Source organism: Sesamum indicum, linkage group LG8, assembly GCF_026168435.1.
Source record: "Sesamum indicum cultivar Baizhima isolate 11 linkage group LG8, ASM2616843v1, whole genome shotgun sequence".
Taxonomy (NCBI): domain Eukaryota; kingdom Viridiplantae; phylum Streptophyta; class Magnoliopsida; order Lamiales; family Pedaliaceae; genus Sesamum; species Sesamum indicum.
This window is the reverse complement of record NC_142664.1, coordinates 25,321,956-25,338,149: the sequence shown is the minus strand read 5'-3', so window position 1 is coordinate 25,338,149 and position 16,194 is coordinate 25,321,956.

Here is a 16,194-nt window from a genome sequence, read left to right as displayed (position 1 = left end):
GCGCGCGCACGTCGGCAGTGTCCGCGCGAACGTGAACTCTCCAGTTTTTTTCTCAATTATTTTTCAAACATTTGGGACGCACAATATAACTGAATATAATAAAATAAATATTTCGCGATACAAATACGATTCGTAAAAAATTAAAATATTATTCTATTGTGTCTTCATATTTTTCCCATTTTTTTCCTTTTATTTATTATTTTTTTAATAATTAAAATAATTAAATAATAATTTTCACACCTCAAAAATTAATTATTTCAACAAAAATGAATTAATCATGTCATTTTGAGGTGACGTGCAAATTTTCATGCAGTGGTCGGCCAAGGCGCGCGCGCGCGTCGGCACGGTCTGCCTGCGCGCGCGCGCAGGCCGGCATTGGCCGCGCAGGCGCGCGCGCAGGCCGGCACGGTCCGCGCAGGCCAACACAGGCCGCGCAGGCGCGCGCGCGCATGCCGGCACAGGCCGCGCAGGCGCGCGGGGACAGGCCGCGCAGGTGCGCGCGCGCAGGCCGGCACAGACCGCGCAGGCGCGCGCGCGCAGGCCGGCACAGGCCGCCTAGGCGCGCGCGCGCATGCCGGCACAGGCCGCGCAGGCGCGCGCGGGCAGGCCGGCGCAGGCCGCGCAGGCGCGCGCGCGCAGGCCGGTACAGTCCGCGCAGGCGCGCGCGCGCAGGCCGGCACACGCCGCGCAGGCCGCGCAGGCATGCCGGCACAGGCCGCGCAGGCATGCCGGCACACGCCGCGCAGGCGCGCGCGGGCAGGCCGGCGCACGCCGCACAGGCCGCGCAGGCGGGCGCGCGCAGGCCGGCACAGGCCGCGCAGGCGCGCGCGGGCAGGCCGGCACACGCCGCGCAGGCGCGCGCGCGCAGGCGCCCGCGCGCCCGGCAGTGCCCGCGCAGGCGCGCGCGCGCCCGCCCGGCAGTGCCCGCGCAGGCGCGCGCGCGCCCGCCCGGCAGTGCCCGCGCAGGCGCGCCCGGCCCCGCCCGGCAGTGCCCGCGCAGGCGCGCGCGCGCCCGCCCGGCAGTGCCCGCCTGCGCGCGCGCGCCAGCAGCGTCCGCGCAAGCGATTTTTTTTTTTCTTTTTTTTTTTTTAATAATTAAAATAATTAAATAAAAATTTTCATAACTCAAAAATAAATTATTTCAACAAAAATGAATTAATCATGTGATTTTGAGGTGACGCGAAAATTTTCATGCAGTGGACGCCCGAGGCCCGGCGTCCGCGCAAGCGTTTTTTTTTTTTTTTTTTTTTAATAATTATAATAATTAAATAAAAATTTTCATAACTCAAAAGTAAATTATTTCAACAAAAATGAATTAATCATGTGATTTTGAGGTGACGCGACGCCCGAGGCGCGCGCGCGCGCACGTCGGCACGGGCTGCCTGCGCGCGCACGTCGGCAGTGCCCGCACCGGCGCGCGCGCGGCCGTCGGCACTGTCCGTACAGGCGCGCGCGCGCACGTCAGCAGTGCCTGCCTGCGCGCGGCCGTCGGCAGTGGCTGCTGCGCTCGCCCGCCCGGCAGTGCCCGCCTGCGCGCGCGCGCCGGCGGCGTCCGCGCAATCGTTTTTTTTTTTTTTAATAATTAAAATAATTAAATAAAAATTTTCATAACTCAAAAATAAATTATTTCAACAAAAATGAATTAATCATGTGATTTTGAGGTGACGCGAAAATTTTCATGCAGTGGACGCCCGAGGCCCGGCGTCCGCGCAAGCGTTTTTTTTCTTTTTTTTTTTTTTTAATAATTAAAATAATTAAATAAAAATTTTCATAACTCAAAAGTAAATTATTTCAACAAAAATGAATTAATCATGTAATTTTGAGGTAACGCGACGCCCGAGGCGCGCGCGCGCGCACGTCGGCACGGGCTGCCTCCGCGCGCACGTCGGCAGTGCCCGCCCAGGCGCGCGCGCGGCCGTCGGCAGTGCCCGCACAGGCGCGCGCGCGGCCGTCGGCACTGTCCGTACAGGCGCGCGCGCACGTCGGCAGTGCCCGCCTGCGCGCGCGCGCCCGCCCGGCAGTGCCCGCCTGCGCGCGCGCGCCGGCAGCGTCCGCGCAAGCGTTTTTTTTTTTTTTTTTTTTAATAATTAAAATAATTAAATAAAAATTTTCATAAATCAAAAATAAATTATTTCAACAAAAATGAATTAATCATGTGATTTTGAGGTGACGCGACGCCCGAGGCGCGCGCGCGCGCACGTCGACACGGGCTGCCTGCGCGCGGCCGTCGGCAGTGGCTGCTGCGCGCGCACGTCGGCAGTGGCTGCCTGCGCGCGCACGTCGGCAGTGTCCGCGCGAACGTGAACTCTCCAGTTTTTTTCTCAATTATTTTTCAAACATTTGGGACGCACAATATAACTGAATATAATAAAATAAATATTTCGCGATACAAATACGATGCGTAAAAAATTAAAATATTATTCTATTGTGTCTTCATATTTTTCCCATTTTTTTCCTTTTATTTATTATTTTTTTAATAATTAAAATAATTAAATAAAAATTTTCACACCTCAAAAATTAATTATTTCAACAAAAATGAATTAATCATGTCATTTTGAGGTGACGTGCAAATTTTCATGCAGTGGTCGGCCAAGGCGCGCGCGCGCGCGTCGGCACGGTCTGCCTGCGCGCGCGCGCAGGCCGGCACTGGCCGCGCAGGCGCGCGCGCAGGCCGGCACGGGCCGCGCAGGCGCGCGCGCGCATGCCGGCACGGGCCGCGCAGGCCGGCACGGTCAGCGCAGGCCAACACAGGCCGCGCAGGCGCGCGCGCGCATGCCGGCACAGGCCGCGCAGGCGCGCGGGGACAGGCCGGCGCAGGCCGCACAGGCCGCGCAGGTGCGCGCGCGCAGGCCGGCACAGACCGCGCAGGCGCGCGCGCGCAGGCCGGCACCGGCCGCCTAGGCGCGCGCGCGCATGCCGGCACAGGCCGCGCAGGCGCGCGCGGGCAGGCCGGCGCAGGCCGCGCAGGCGCGCGCGGGCAGGCCGGCGCAGGCCGCGCAGGCGCGCGCGCGCAGGCCGGTACAGTCCGCGCAGGCGCGCGCGCGCAGGCCGGCACACGCCGAGCAGGCCGCGCAGGCATGCCGGCACAGGCCGCGCAGGCGCGCGCGGGCAGGCCGGCACACGCCGCGCAGGCCGCGCAGGCATGCCGGCACAGGCCGCGCAGGCGCGCGCGGGCAGGCCGGCGCAGGCCGCACAGGCCGCGCAGGCGGGCGCGCGCAGGCCGGCACAGGCCGCGCAGGCGCGCGCGGGCAGGCCGGCACACGCCGCAGTGCCCGCGCAGGCGCGCGCGCGCCCGCCCGGCAGTGCCCGCGCAGGCGCGCCCGGCCCCGCCCGGCAGTGCCCGCGCAGGCGCGCGCGCGCCCGCCCGGCAGTGCCCGCGCAGGCGCGCGCGCGCCCGCCCGGCAGTGCCCGCCTGCGCGCGCGCGCCAGCAGCGTCCGCGCAAGCGTTTTTTTTTTCTTTTTTTTTTTTTAATAATTAAAATAATTAAATAAAAATTTTCATAACTCAAAAAGAAATTATTTCAACAAAAATGAATTAATCATGTGATTTTGAGGTGACGCGAAAATTTTCATGCAGTGGACGCCCGAGGCCCGGCGTCCGCGCAAGCGTTTTTTTTTTTTTTTTTTTTAATAATTAAAATAATTAAATAAAAATTTTCATAACTCAAAAGTAAATTATTTCAACAAAAATGAATTAATCATGTGATTTTGAGGTGACGCGACGCCCGAGGCGCGCGCGCGCGCACGTCGGCACGGGCTGCCTGCGCGCGCACGTCGGCAGTGCCCGCACAGGCGCGCGCGCGGCCGTCGGCACTGTCCGTACAGGCGCGCGCGCGCACGTCAGCAGTGGCTGCCTGCGCGCGGCCGTCGGCAGTGGCTGCTGCGCTCGCCCGCCCGGCAGTGCCCGCCTGCGCGCGCGCGCCGGCAGCGTCCGCGCAATCGTTTTTTTTTTTTTTTTAATAATTAAAATAATTAAATAAAAATTTTCACAACTCAAAAATAAATTATTTCAACAAAAATGAATTAATCATGTAATTTTGAGGTGACGCGACGCCCGAGGCGCGCGCGCGCGCACGTCGGCACGGGCTGCCTCCGCGCGCACGTCGGCAGTGCCCGCCCAGGCGCGCTCGCGGCCGTCGGCAGTGCCCGCACAGGCGCGCGCGCGGCCGTCGGCACTGTCCGTACAGGCGCGCGCGCACGTCGGCAGTGCCCGCCTGCGCGCGCGCGCCCGCCCGGCAGTGCCCGCCTGCGCGCGCGCGCCGGCAGCGTCCGCGCAAGCGTTTTTTTTTTTTTTTTTTTAATAATTAAAATAATTAAATAAAAATTTTCATAACTCAAAAATAAATTATTTCAACAAAAATGAATTAATCATGTGATTTTGAGGTGACGCGACGCCCGAGGCGCGCGCGCGCGCACGTCGACACGGGCTGCCTGCGCGCGCGCGCGCACGTCGGCAGTGCCCGCACAGGCGCGCGCGCGCACGTCGGCAGTGGCTGCCTGCGCGCGGCCGTCGGCAGTGGCTGCTGCGCGCGCACGTCGGCAGTGGCTGCCTGCGCGCGCACGTCGGCAGTGTCCGCGCGAACGTGAACTCTCCAGTTTTTTTCTCAATTATTTTTCAAACATTTGGGACGCACAATATAACTGAATATAATAAAATAAATATTTCGCGATACAAATACGATGCGTAAAAAATTAAAATATTATTCTATTGTGTCTTCATATTTTTCCCATTTTTTTCCTTTTATTTATTATTTTTTTAATAATTAAAATAATTAAATAAAAATTTTCACACCTCAAAAATTAATTATTTCAACAAAAATGAATTAATCATGTCATTTTGAGGTGACGTGCAAATTTTCATGCAGTGGTCGGCCAAGGCGCGCGCGCGCGTCGGCACGGTCTGCCTGCGCGCGCGCGCAGGCCGGCAATGGCCGCGCAGGCGCGCGCGCATGCCGGCACGGGCCGCGCAGGCCGGCACGGTCAGCGCAGGCCAACACAGGCCGCGCAGGCGCGCGCGCGCATGCCGGCACAGGCCGCGCAGGCGCGCGGGGACAGGCCGGCGCAGGCCGCACAGGCCGCGCAGGTGCGCGCGCGCAGGCCGGCACAGACCGCGCAGGCCGGCACCGGCCGCCTAGGCGCGCGCGCGCATGCCGGCACAGGCCGCGCAGGCGCGCGCGGGCAGGCCGGCGCAGGCCGCGCAGGCGCGCGCGGGCAGGCCGGCGCAGGCCGCGCAGGCGCGCGCGCGCAGGCCGGTACAGTCCGCGCAGGCGCGCGCGCGCAGGCCGGCACACGCCGAGCAGGCCGCGCAGGCATGCCGGCACAGGCCGCGCAGGCGCGCGCGGGCAGGCCGGCACACGCCGCGCAGGCCGCGCAGGCATGCCGGCACAGGCCGCGCAGGCGCGCGCGGGCAGGCCGGCGCAGGCCGCACAGGCCGCGCAGGCGGGCGCGCGCAGGCCGGCACAGGCCGCGCAGGCGCGCGCGGGCAGGCCGGCAGACGCCCGCCTGCGCGCGCGCGCCAGCAGCGTCCGCGCAAGCGTTTTTTTTTTCTTTTTTTTTTTTAATAATTAAAATAATTAAATAAAAATTTTCATAACTCAAAAAGAAATTATTTCAACAAAAATGAATTAATCATGTGATTTTGAGGTGACGCGAAAATTTTCATGCAGTGGACGCCCGAGGCCCGGCGTCCGCGCAAGCGTTTTTTTTTTTTTTTTTTTAATAATTAAAATAATTAAATAAAAATTTTCATAACTCAAAAGTAAATTATTTCAACAAAAATGAATTAATCATGTGATTTTGAGGTGACGCGACGCCCGAGGCGCGCGCGCGCGCACGTCGGCACGGGCTGCCTGCGCGCGCACGTCGGCAGTGCCCGCACAGGCGCGCGCGCGGCCGTCGGCACTGTCCGTACAGGCGCGCGCGCGCACGTCAGCAGTGGCTGCCTGCGCGCGGCCGTCGGCAGTGGCTGCTGCGCTCGCCCGCCCGGCAGTGCCCGCCTGCGCGCGCGCGCCGGCAGCGTCCGCGCAATCGTTTTTTTTTTTTTTTTAATAATTAAAATAATTAAATAAAAATTTTCACAACTCAAAAATAAATTATTTCAACAAAAATGAATTAATCATGTGATTTTGAGGTGACGCGAAAATTTTCATGCAGTGGACGCCCGAGGCCCGACGTCCGCGCAAGCGTTTTTTTTTTTTTTTTTTTAATAATTAAAATAATTAAATAAAAATTTTCATAACTCAAAAATTAATTATTTCAACAAAAATGAATTAATCATGTGATTTTGAGGTGACGCGACGCCCGAGGCGCGCGCGCGCGCACGTCGGCAGTGCCCGCACAGGCGCGCGCGCGGCCGTCGGCACTGTCCATACAGGCGCGCGCTCGCACGTCGGCAGTGGCTGCCTGCGCGCGGCCGTCGGCAGTGGCTGCTGCGCGCGCACGTCGGCAGTGTCCGCGCGAACGTGAACTCTCCAGTTTTTTTCTCAATTATTTTTCAAACATTTGGGACGCACAATATAACTGAATATAATAAAATAAATATTTCGCGATACAAATACGATACGTAAAGAATTAAAATATTATTCTATTGTGTCTTCATATTTTTCCCATTTTTTTCCTTTTATTTATTATTTTTTTAATAATTAAAATAATTAAATAAAAATTTTCACACCTCAAAAATTAATTATTTCAACAAAAATGAATTAATCATGTCATTTTGAGGTGACGTGCAAATTTTCATGCAGTGGTCGGCCAAGGCGCGCGCGCGCGCGCGTCGGCACGGGCTGCCTGTGCGCGCGCGCAGGCCGGCACGGGCCGCGCAGGCGCGCGCGCGCATGCCGGCACGGGCCGCGCAGGCCGCACAGGCCGCGCAGGTGCGCGCGCGCAGGCCGGCACAGACCGCGCGCAGGCCGGTCCAGTCCGTGCAGGCGCGCGCGCGCAGGCCGGTACAGTCCGCGCAGGAGCGCGCGCGCAGGCCGGCACAGGCCGCGCAGGCGCGCGCGGGCAGGCCGGCACACGCCGCGCAGGCCGCGCAGGCATGCCGGCACAGGCCGCGCAGGCATGCCGGCACAGGCCGCGCAGGCGCGCGCGGGCAGGCCGGCGCAGGCCGCACAGGCCGCGCAGGCGGGCGCGCGCAGGCCGGCACAGGCCGCGCAGGCGCGCGCGCGCAGGCGCCCGCGCGCCCGGCAGTGCCCGCGCAGGCGCGCGCGCGCAGGCCGGCACAGTCCGCGCAGGCGCGCGCGCGCCCGCCCGAGTGCCCGCGCTGGCGCGCGCGCGCCCGCCCGGCAGTGCCCGCGCAGGCGCGCGCGCGCCCGCCCGGCAGTGCCCGCCTGCGCGCGCGCGCCGGCAGCGTCCGCGCAAGCGTTTTTTTTTTTTTTTTTTTTTTTTTTAATAATTAAAATAATTAAATAAAAATTTTCATAACTCAAAAATAAATTATTTCAACAAAAATGAATTAATCATGTGATTTTGAGGTGACGCGAAAATTTTCATGTAGTGGACGCCCGAGGCCCGGCGTCCGCGCAAGCGTTTTTTTTTTTTTTTTTAATAATTAAAATAATTAAATAAAAATTTTCATAACTCAAAAGTAAATTATTTCAACAAAAATGAATTAATCATGTGATTTTGAGGTGACGCGACGCCCGAGGCGCGCGCGCGCACGTCGGCACGGGCTGCCTTCGCGCGCACGTCGGCAGTGCCCGCACAGGCGCGCGCGCGGCCGTCGGCACTGTCCGTACAGGCGCGCGCGCGCACGTCGGCAGTGGCTGCCTGCGCGCGGCCGTCGGCAGTGGCTGCTGCGCGCGCCCGCCCGGCAGTGCCCGCCTGCGCGCGCGCGCCGGCAGCGTCCGCGCAAGCGTTTTTTTTTTTTTTTAATAATTAAAATAATTAAATAAAAATTTTCACAACTCAAAAATAAATTATTTCAACAAAAATGAATTAATCATGTGATTTTGAGGTGACGCGAAAATTTTCATGCAGTGGACGCCCGAGGCCCGACGTCCGCGCAAGCGTTTTTTTTTTTTTTTTTTTTAATAATTAAAATAATTAAATAAAAATTTTCATAACTCAAAAATTAATTATTTCAAAAAAAATGAATTAATCATGTGATTTTGAGGTGACGCGACGCCCGAGGCGCGCGCGCGCGCACGTCGGCACGGGCTGCATGCGCGCGCGCGCGCACGTCGGCAGTGCCCGCACAGGCGGCGCGCGGCCGTCGGCACTGTCCGTACAGGCGCGCGCTCGCACGTCGGCAGTGGCTGCCTGCGCGCGGCCGTCGGCAGTGGCTGCTGCGCGCGCACGTCGGCAGTGTCCGCGCGAACGTGAACTCTCCAGTTTTTTTCTCAATTATTTTTCAAACATTTGGGACGCACAATATAACTGAATATAATAAAATAAATATTTCGCGATACAAATACGATACGTAAAAAATTAAAATATTATTCTATTGTGTCTTCATATTTTTCCCATTTTTTTCCTTTTATTTATTATTTTTTTAATAATTAAAATAATTAAATAAAAATTTTCACACCTCAAAAATCAATTATTTCAACAAAAATGAATTAATCATGTCATTTTGAGGTGACGTGCAAATTTTCATGCAGTGGTCGGCCAAGGCGCGCGCGCGCGCGTCGGCACGGGCTGCCTGCGCGCGCGCGCAGGCCGGCACTGGCCGCGCAGGCGCGCGCGCAGGCCGGCATGGGCCGCGCAGGCGCGCGCGCGCATGCCGGCACGGGCCGCGCAGGCCGCGCAGGCGCGCGCGCGCAGGCCGGCACGGTCCGCGCAGGCCAACACAGGCCGCGCAGGCGCGCGGGGACAGGCCGGCGCAGGCCGCACAGGCCGCGCAGGTGCGCGCGCGCAGGCCGGCACAGACCGCGCAGGCGCCCGCGCACAGGCCGGCACAGGGCGCGCAGGCGCGCGCGCATGCCGGCACAGGCCGCGCAGGCGCGCGCGGGCAGGCCGGCGCAGGCCGCGCAGGCGCGCGCGCGCAGGCCGGTCCAGTCCGTGCAGGCGCGCGCGGGCAGGCCGGCACAGGCCGCGCAGGCATGCCGGCACAGGCCGCGCAGGCGCGCGCGGGCAGGCCGGCACACGCCGCGCAGGCCGCGCAGGCATGCCGGCACAGGCCGCGTAGGCGCGCGCGGGCAGGCCGGCGCAGGCCGCACAGGCCGCGCAGGCGGGCGCGCGCAGGCCGGCACAGGCCGCGAAGGCGCGCGCGGGCAGGCCGGCACACGCCGCGCAGGCCGCGCAGGCGCGCGCGCGCAGGCGCCCGCGCGCCCGGCAGTGCCAGCGCAGGCGCGCGCGCGCAGGCCGGCACAGTCCGCGCAGGCGCGCGCGCGCCCGCCCGAGTGCCCGCGCGGGCCCGCCCGGCAGTGCCCGCGCTGGCGCGCCCGGCCCCGCCCGGCTGTGCCCGCGCAGGCGCGCCCGCCCGGCAGTGCCCGCGCAGGCGCGCGCGGCCCCGCCCGGCAGTGCCCGCGGAGGCGCGGGCGCGCCCGCCCGGCAGTGCCCGCGCAGGCGCGGGCGCGCCCACCCGGCAGTGCCCGCGCAGGCGCGCGCGGCCCCGCCCGGCAGTGCCCGCGCAGGCGCGCGCGCGCCCGCCCGGCAGTGCCCGCCTGCGCGCGCGCGCCGGCAGCGTCCGCGCAAGCGTTTTTTTTTTTTTTTTTTTTTTTTAATAATTAAAATAATTAAATAAAAATTTTCATAACTCAAAAATAAATTATTTCAACAAAAATGAATTAATCATGTGATTTTGAGGTGACGCGACGCACGAGGCGCGCGCGCGCGCACGTCGGCACGGGCTGCCTGCGCGCGCACGTCGGCAGTGCCCGCACAGGCGCGCGCGCGCGCCGGCAGCGTCCGCGCAAGCGTTTTTTTTTTTTTAATAATTAAAATAATTAAATAAAAATTTTCATAACTCAAAAATAAATTATTTCAACAAAAATGAATTAATCATGTGATTTTGAGGTGACGCGAAAATTTTCATGCAGTGGACGCACGAGGCCCGGCGTCCGCGCAAGCGTTTTTTTTTTTTTTTTTTTAATAATTAAAATAATTAAATAAAAATTTTCATAACTCAAAAGTAAATTATTTCAACAAAAATGAATTAATCATGTGATTTTGAGGTGACGCGACGCCCGAGGCGCGCGCGCGCGCACGTCGGCAGTGCCCGCACAGGCGCGCGCGCGGCCGTCGGCACTGTCCATACAGGCGCGCGCTCGCACGTCGGCAGTGGCTGCCTGCGCGCGGCCGTCGGCAGTGGCTGCTGCGCGCGCACGTCGGCAGTGTCCGCGCGAACGTGAACTCTCCAGTTTTTTTCTCAATTATTTTTCAAACATTTGGGACGCACAATATAACTGAATATAATAAAATAAATATTTCGCGATACAAATACGATACGTAAAGAATTAAAATATTATTCTATTGTGTCTTCATATTTTTCCCATTTTTTTCCTTTTATTTATTATTTTTTTAATAATTAAAATAATTAGATAAAAATTTTCACACCTCAAAAATTAATTATTTCAACAAAAATGAATTAATCATGTCATTTTGAGGTGACGTGCAAATTTTCATGCAGTGGTCGGCCAAGGCGCGCGCGCGCGCGCGCGTCGGCACGGGCTGCCTGTGCGCGCGCGCAGGCCGGCACGGGCCGCGCAGGCGCGCGCGCGCATGCCGGCACGGGCCGCGCAGGCCGCACAGGCCGCGCAGGTGCGCGCGCGCAGGCCGGCACAGACCGCGCGCAGGCCGGTCCAGTCCGTGCAGGCGCGCGCGCGCAGGCCGGTACAGTCCGCGCAGGAGCGCGCGCGCAGGCCGGCACAGGCCGCGCAGGCGCGCGCGGGCAGGCCGGCACACGCCGCGCAGGCCGCGCAGGCATGCCGGCACAGGCCGCGCAGGCATGCCGGCACAGGCCGCGCAGGCGCGCGCGGGCAGGCCGGCGCAGGCCGCACAGGCCGCGCAGGCGGGCGCGCGCAGGCCGGCACAGGCCGCGCAGGCGCGCGCGGGCAGGCCGGCACACGCCGCGCAGGCCGCGCAGGCGCCCGCGCGCCCGGCAGTGCCCGCGCAGGCGCGCGCGCGCAGGCCGGCACAGTCCGCGCAGGCGCGCGCGCGCCCGCCCGAGTGCCCGCGCTGGCGCGCGCGCGCCCGCCCGGCAGTGCCCGCGCAGGCGCGCGCGCGCCCGCCCGGCAGTGCCCGCCTGCGCGCGCGCGCCGGCAGCGTCCGCGCAAGCGTTTTTTTTTTTTTTTTTTTTTTTTTTTAATAATTAAAATAATTAAATAAAAATTTTCATAACTCAAAAATAAATTATTTCAACAAAAATGAATTAATCATGTGATTTTGAGGTGACGCGAAAATTTTCATGTAGTGGACGCCCGAGGCCCGGCGTCCGCGCAAGCGTTTTTTTTTTTTTTTTTAATAATTAAAATAATTAAATAAAAATTTTCATAACTCAAAAGTAAATTATTTCAACAAAAATGAATTAATCATGTGATTTTGAGGTGACGCGACGCCCGAGGCGCGCGCGCGCACGTCGGCACGGGCTGCCTTCGCGCGCACGTCGGCAGTGCCCGCACAGGCGCGCGCGCGGCCGTCGGCACTGTCCGTACAGGCGCGCGCGCGCACGTCGGCAGTGGCTGCCTGCGCGCGGCCGTCGGCAGTGGCTGCTGCGCGCGCCCGCCCGGCAGTGCCCGCCTGCGCGCGCGCGCCGGCAGCGTCCGCGCAAGCGTTTTTTTTTTTTTTTAATAATTAAAATAATTAAATAAAAATTTTCACAACTCAAAAATAAATTATTTCAACAAAAATGAATTAATCATGTGATTTTGAGGTGACGCGAAAATTTTCATGCAGTGGACGCCCGAGGCCCGACGTCCGCGCAAGCGTTTTTTTTTTTTTTTTTTTTAATAATTAAAATAATTAAATAAAAATTTTCATAACTCAAAAATTAATTATTTCAAAAAAAATGAATTAATCATGTGATTTTGAGGTGACGCGACGCCCGAGGCGCGCGCGCGCGCACGTCGGCACGGGCTGCATGCGCGCACGCGCGCACGTCGGCAGTGCCCGCACAGGCGGCGCGCGGCCGTCGGCACTGTCCGTACAGGCGCGCGCTCGCACGTCGGCAGTGGCTGCCTGCGCGCGGCCGTCGGCAGTGGCTGCTGCGCGCGCACGTCGGCAGTGTCCGCGCGAACGTGAACTCTCCAGTTTATTTCTCAATTATTTTTCAAACATTTGGGACGCACAATATAACTGAATATAATAAAATAAATATTTCGCGATACAAATACGATACGTAAAAAATTAAAATATTATTCTATTGTGTCTTCATATTTTTCCCATTTTTTTCCTTTTATTTATTATTTTTTTAATAATTAAAATAATTAAATAAAAATTTTCACACCTCAAAAATCAATTATTTCAACAAAAATGAATTAATCATGTCATTTTGAGGTGACGTGCAAATTTTCATGCAGTGGTCGGCCAAGGCGCGCGCGCGCGCGTCGGCACGGGCTGCCTGCGCGCGCGCGCAGGCCGGCACTGGCCGCGCAGGCGCGCGCGCAGGCCGGCATGGGCCGCGCAGGCGCGCGCGCGCATGCCGGCACGGGCCGCGCAGGCCGCGCAGGCGCGCGCGCGCAGGCCGGCACGGTCCGCGCAGGCCAACACAGGCCGCGCAGGCGCGCGGGGACAGGCCGGCGCAGGCCGCACAGGCCGCGCAGGTGCGCGCGCGCAGGCCGGCACAGACCGCGCAGGCGCCCGCGCACAGGCCGGCACAGGGCGCGCAGGCGCGCGCGCATGCCGGCACAGGCCGCGCAGGCGCGCGCGGGCAGGCCGGCGCAGGCCGCGCAGGCGCGCGCGCGCAGGCCGGTCCAGTCCGTGCAGGCGCGCGCGGGCAGGCCGGCACAGGCCGCGCAGGCATGCCGGCACAGGCCGCGCAGGCGCGCGCGGGCAGGCCGGCACACGCCGCGCAGGCCGCGCAGGCATGCCGGCACAGGCCGCGTAGGCGCGCGCGGGCAGGCCGGCGCAGGCCGCACAGGCCGCGCAGGCGGGCGCGCGCAGGCCGGCACAGGCCGCGAAGGCGCGCGCGGGCAGGCCGGCACACGCCGCGCAGGCCGCGCAGGCGCGCGCGCGCAGGCGCCCGCGCGCCCGGCAGTGCCAGCGCAGGCGCGCGCGCGCAGGACGGCACAGTCCGCGCAGGCGCGCGCGCGCCCGCCCGAGTGCCCGCGCGGGCCCGCCCGAGTGCCCGCGCGGGCCCGCCCGAGTGCCCGCGCGGGCCCGCCCGGCCCCGCCCGGCTGTGCCCGCGCAGGCGCGCCCGCCCGGCAGTGCCCGCGCAGGCGCGCGCGGCCCCGCCCGGCAGTGCCCGCGGAGGCGCGGGCGCGCCCGCCCGGCAGTGCCCGCGCAGGCGCGGGCGCGCCCACCCGGCAGTGCCCGCGCAGGCGCGCGCGGCCCCGCCCGGCAGTGCCCGCGCAGGCGCGCGCGCGCCCGCCCGGCAGTGCCCGCCTGCGCGCGCGCGCCGGCAGCGTCCGCGCAAGCGTTTTTTTTTTTTTAATAATTAAAATAATTAAATAAAAATTTTCATAACTCAAAAATAAATTATTTCAACAAAAATGAATTAATCATGTGATTTTGAGGTGACGCGACGCACGAGGCGCGCGCGCGCGCACGTCGGCACGGGCTGCCTGCGCGCGCACGTCGGCAGTGCCCGCACAGGCGCGCGCACGCGCCGGCAGCGTCCGCGCAAGCGTTTTTTTTTTTTTAATAATTAAAATAATTAAATAAAAATTTTCATAACTCAAAAATAAATTATTTCAACAAAAATGAATTAATCATGTGATTTTGAGGTGACGCGAAAATTTTCATGCAGTGGACGCCCGAGGCCCGACGTCCGCGCAAGCGTTTTTTTTTTTTTTTTAATAATTAAAATAATTAAATAAAAATTTTCATAACTCAAAAATAAATTATTTCAACAAAAATGAATTAATCATGTGATTTTGAGGTGACGCGAAAATTTTCATGCAGTGGACGCCCGAGGCCCGGCGTCCGCGCAAGCGTTTTTTTTTTTTTTTTTTTTTTTTAATAATTAAAATAATTAAATAAAAATTTTCATAACTCAAAAGTAAATTATTTCAACAAAAATGAATTAATCATGTGATTTTGAGGTGACGCGACGCCCTAGGCGCGCGCGCGCGCACGTCGGCAGTGCCCGCACAGGCGCGCGCGCGGCCGTCGGCACTGTCCGTACAGGCGCGCGCGCGCACGTCGGCAGTGGCTGCCTGCGCGCGGCCGTCGGCAGTGGCTGCTGCGCGCGCCCGCCCGGCAGTGCCCGCCTGCGCGCGCGCGCCGGCAGCGTCCGCGCAAGCGTTTTTTTTTTTTTTTAATAATTAAAATAATTAAATAAAAATTTTCATAACTCAAAAATAAATTATTTCAACAAAAATGAATTAATCATGTGATTTTGAGGTGACGCGAAAATTTTCATGCAGTGGACGCACGAGGCCCGGCGTCCGCGCAAGCGTTTTTTTTTTTTTTTTTTTTAATAATTAAAATAATTAAATAAAAATTTTCATAACTCAAAAGTAAATTATTTCAACAAAAATAATTAAAATAATTAAATAAAAATTTTCACACCTCAAAAATTAATTATTTCAACAAAAATGAATTAATCATGTCATTTTGAGGTGACATGCAAATTTTCATGCAGTGGTCGGCCAAGGCGCGCGCGCGCGCGCGTCGGCACGGGCTGCCTGCGCGCGCGCGCAGGCCGGCACGGGCCGCGCAGGGGCGCGCGCGCATGCCGGCACGGGCCGCGCAGGCCGCACAGGCCGCGCAGGCGCGCGCGCGGAGGCCGGCACGGTCCGCGCAGGCCAACACAGGCCGCGCAGGCGCGCGCGCGCAGGCCGGCACAGGCCGCCCATGCGCGCGCGCGCATGCCGGCACAGGCCGCGCAGCCGCGCGCGGGCAGGCCGGCGCAGGCCGCGCAGGCGCGCGCGGGCAGGCCGGCGCAGGCCGCGCAGGCGCGCGCGCGCAGGCCGGCGCAGTCCGCGCAGGCGCGCGCGCGCAGGCCGGCACAGGCGCGCGCGGGCAGGCCGGCACACGCCGCGCAGGCCGCGCAGGCATGCCGGCACAGGCCGCGCAGGCGCGCGCGGGCAGGCCGGCGCAGGCCGCACAGGCCGCGCAGGCGGGCGCGCGCAGGCCGGCACACGCCGCGCAGGCGCGCGCGCGCAGGCGCCCGCGCGCCCGCGCGCCCGGCAGTGCCCGCGCAGGCGCGCGCGCGCAGGCCGGCACAGTCCGCGCAGGCGCGCGCGCGCCCGACCGAGTGCCCGCGCGGCCCCGCCCGGCAGTGCCCGCGCAGGCGCGCGCGGCCCCGCCCGGCAGTGCCCGCGCAGGCGCGCGCGGCCCCGCCCGGCAGTGCCCGCGCAGGCGCGCGCTGCCCCGCCCGGCTGTGCCCGCGCAGGCGCGCGCGGCCCCGCCCGGCTGTGCCCGCGCAGGCGCGCCCGGCCCCGCCCGGCAGTGCCCGCGCAGGCGCGCGCGCGCCCGCCCGGCAGTGCCCGCCTGCGCGCGCGCGCCGGCAGCGTCCGCGCAAGCGTTTTTTTTTTTTTTTTTTTTTTTAATAATTTAAATAATTAAATAAAAATTTTCATAACTCAAAAATAAATTATTTCAACAAAAATGAATTAATCATGTGATTTTGAGGTGACGCGAAAATTTTCATGCAGTGGACGCCCGAGGCCCGGCGTCCGCGCAAGCGTTTTTTTTTTTTTTTTTTTTAATAATTAAAATAATTAAATAAAAATTTTCATAGCTCAAAAATAAATTATTTCCACAAAAATGAATTAATCATGTGATTTCGAGGTGACGCGACGCCCGAGGCGCGCGCGCGCGCACGTCGGCACGGGCTGCCTGCGCGCGCGCGCGCACGTCGGCAGTGCCCGCACAGGCGCGGGAGCGGCCGTCGGCACTGTCCGTACAGGCGCGCGCGCGCACGTCGGCAGTGGCTGCCTGTGCGCGGCCGTCGGCAGTGGCTGCTGCGCGCGGCCGTCGGCATGGCTGCTGCGCGCGGCCGTCGGCAGTGGCTGCTGCGCGCGCACGTCGGTAGTGGCTGCCTGCGCGCGCACGTCGGCAGTGTCCGCGCCAACGTGAACTCTCCAGTTTTTTTCTCAATTATTTTTCAAACATTTGGGACGCACAATATAACTGAATATAATAAAATA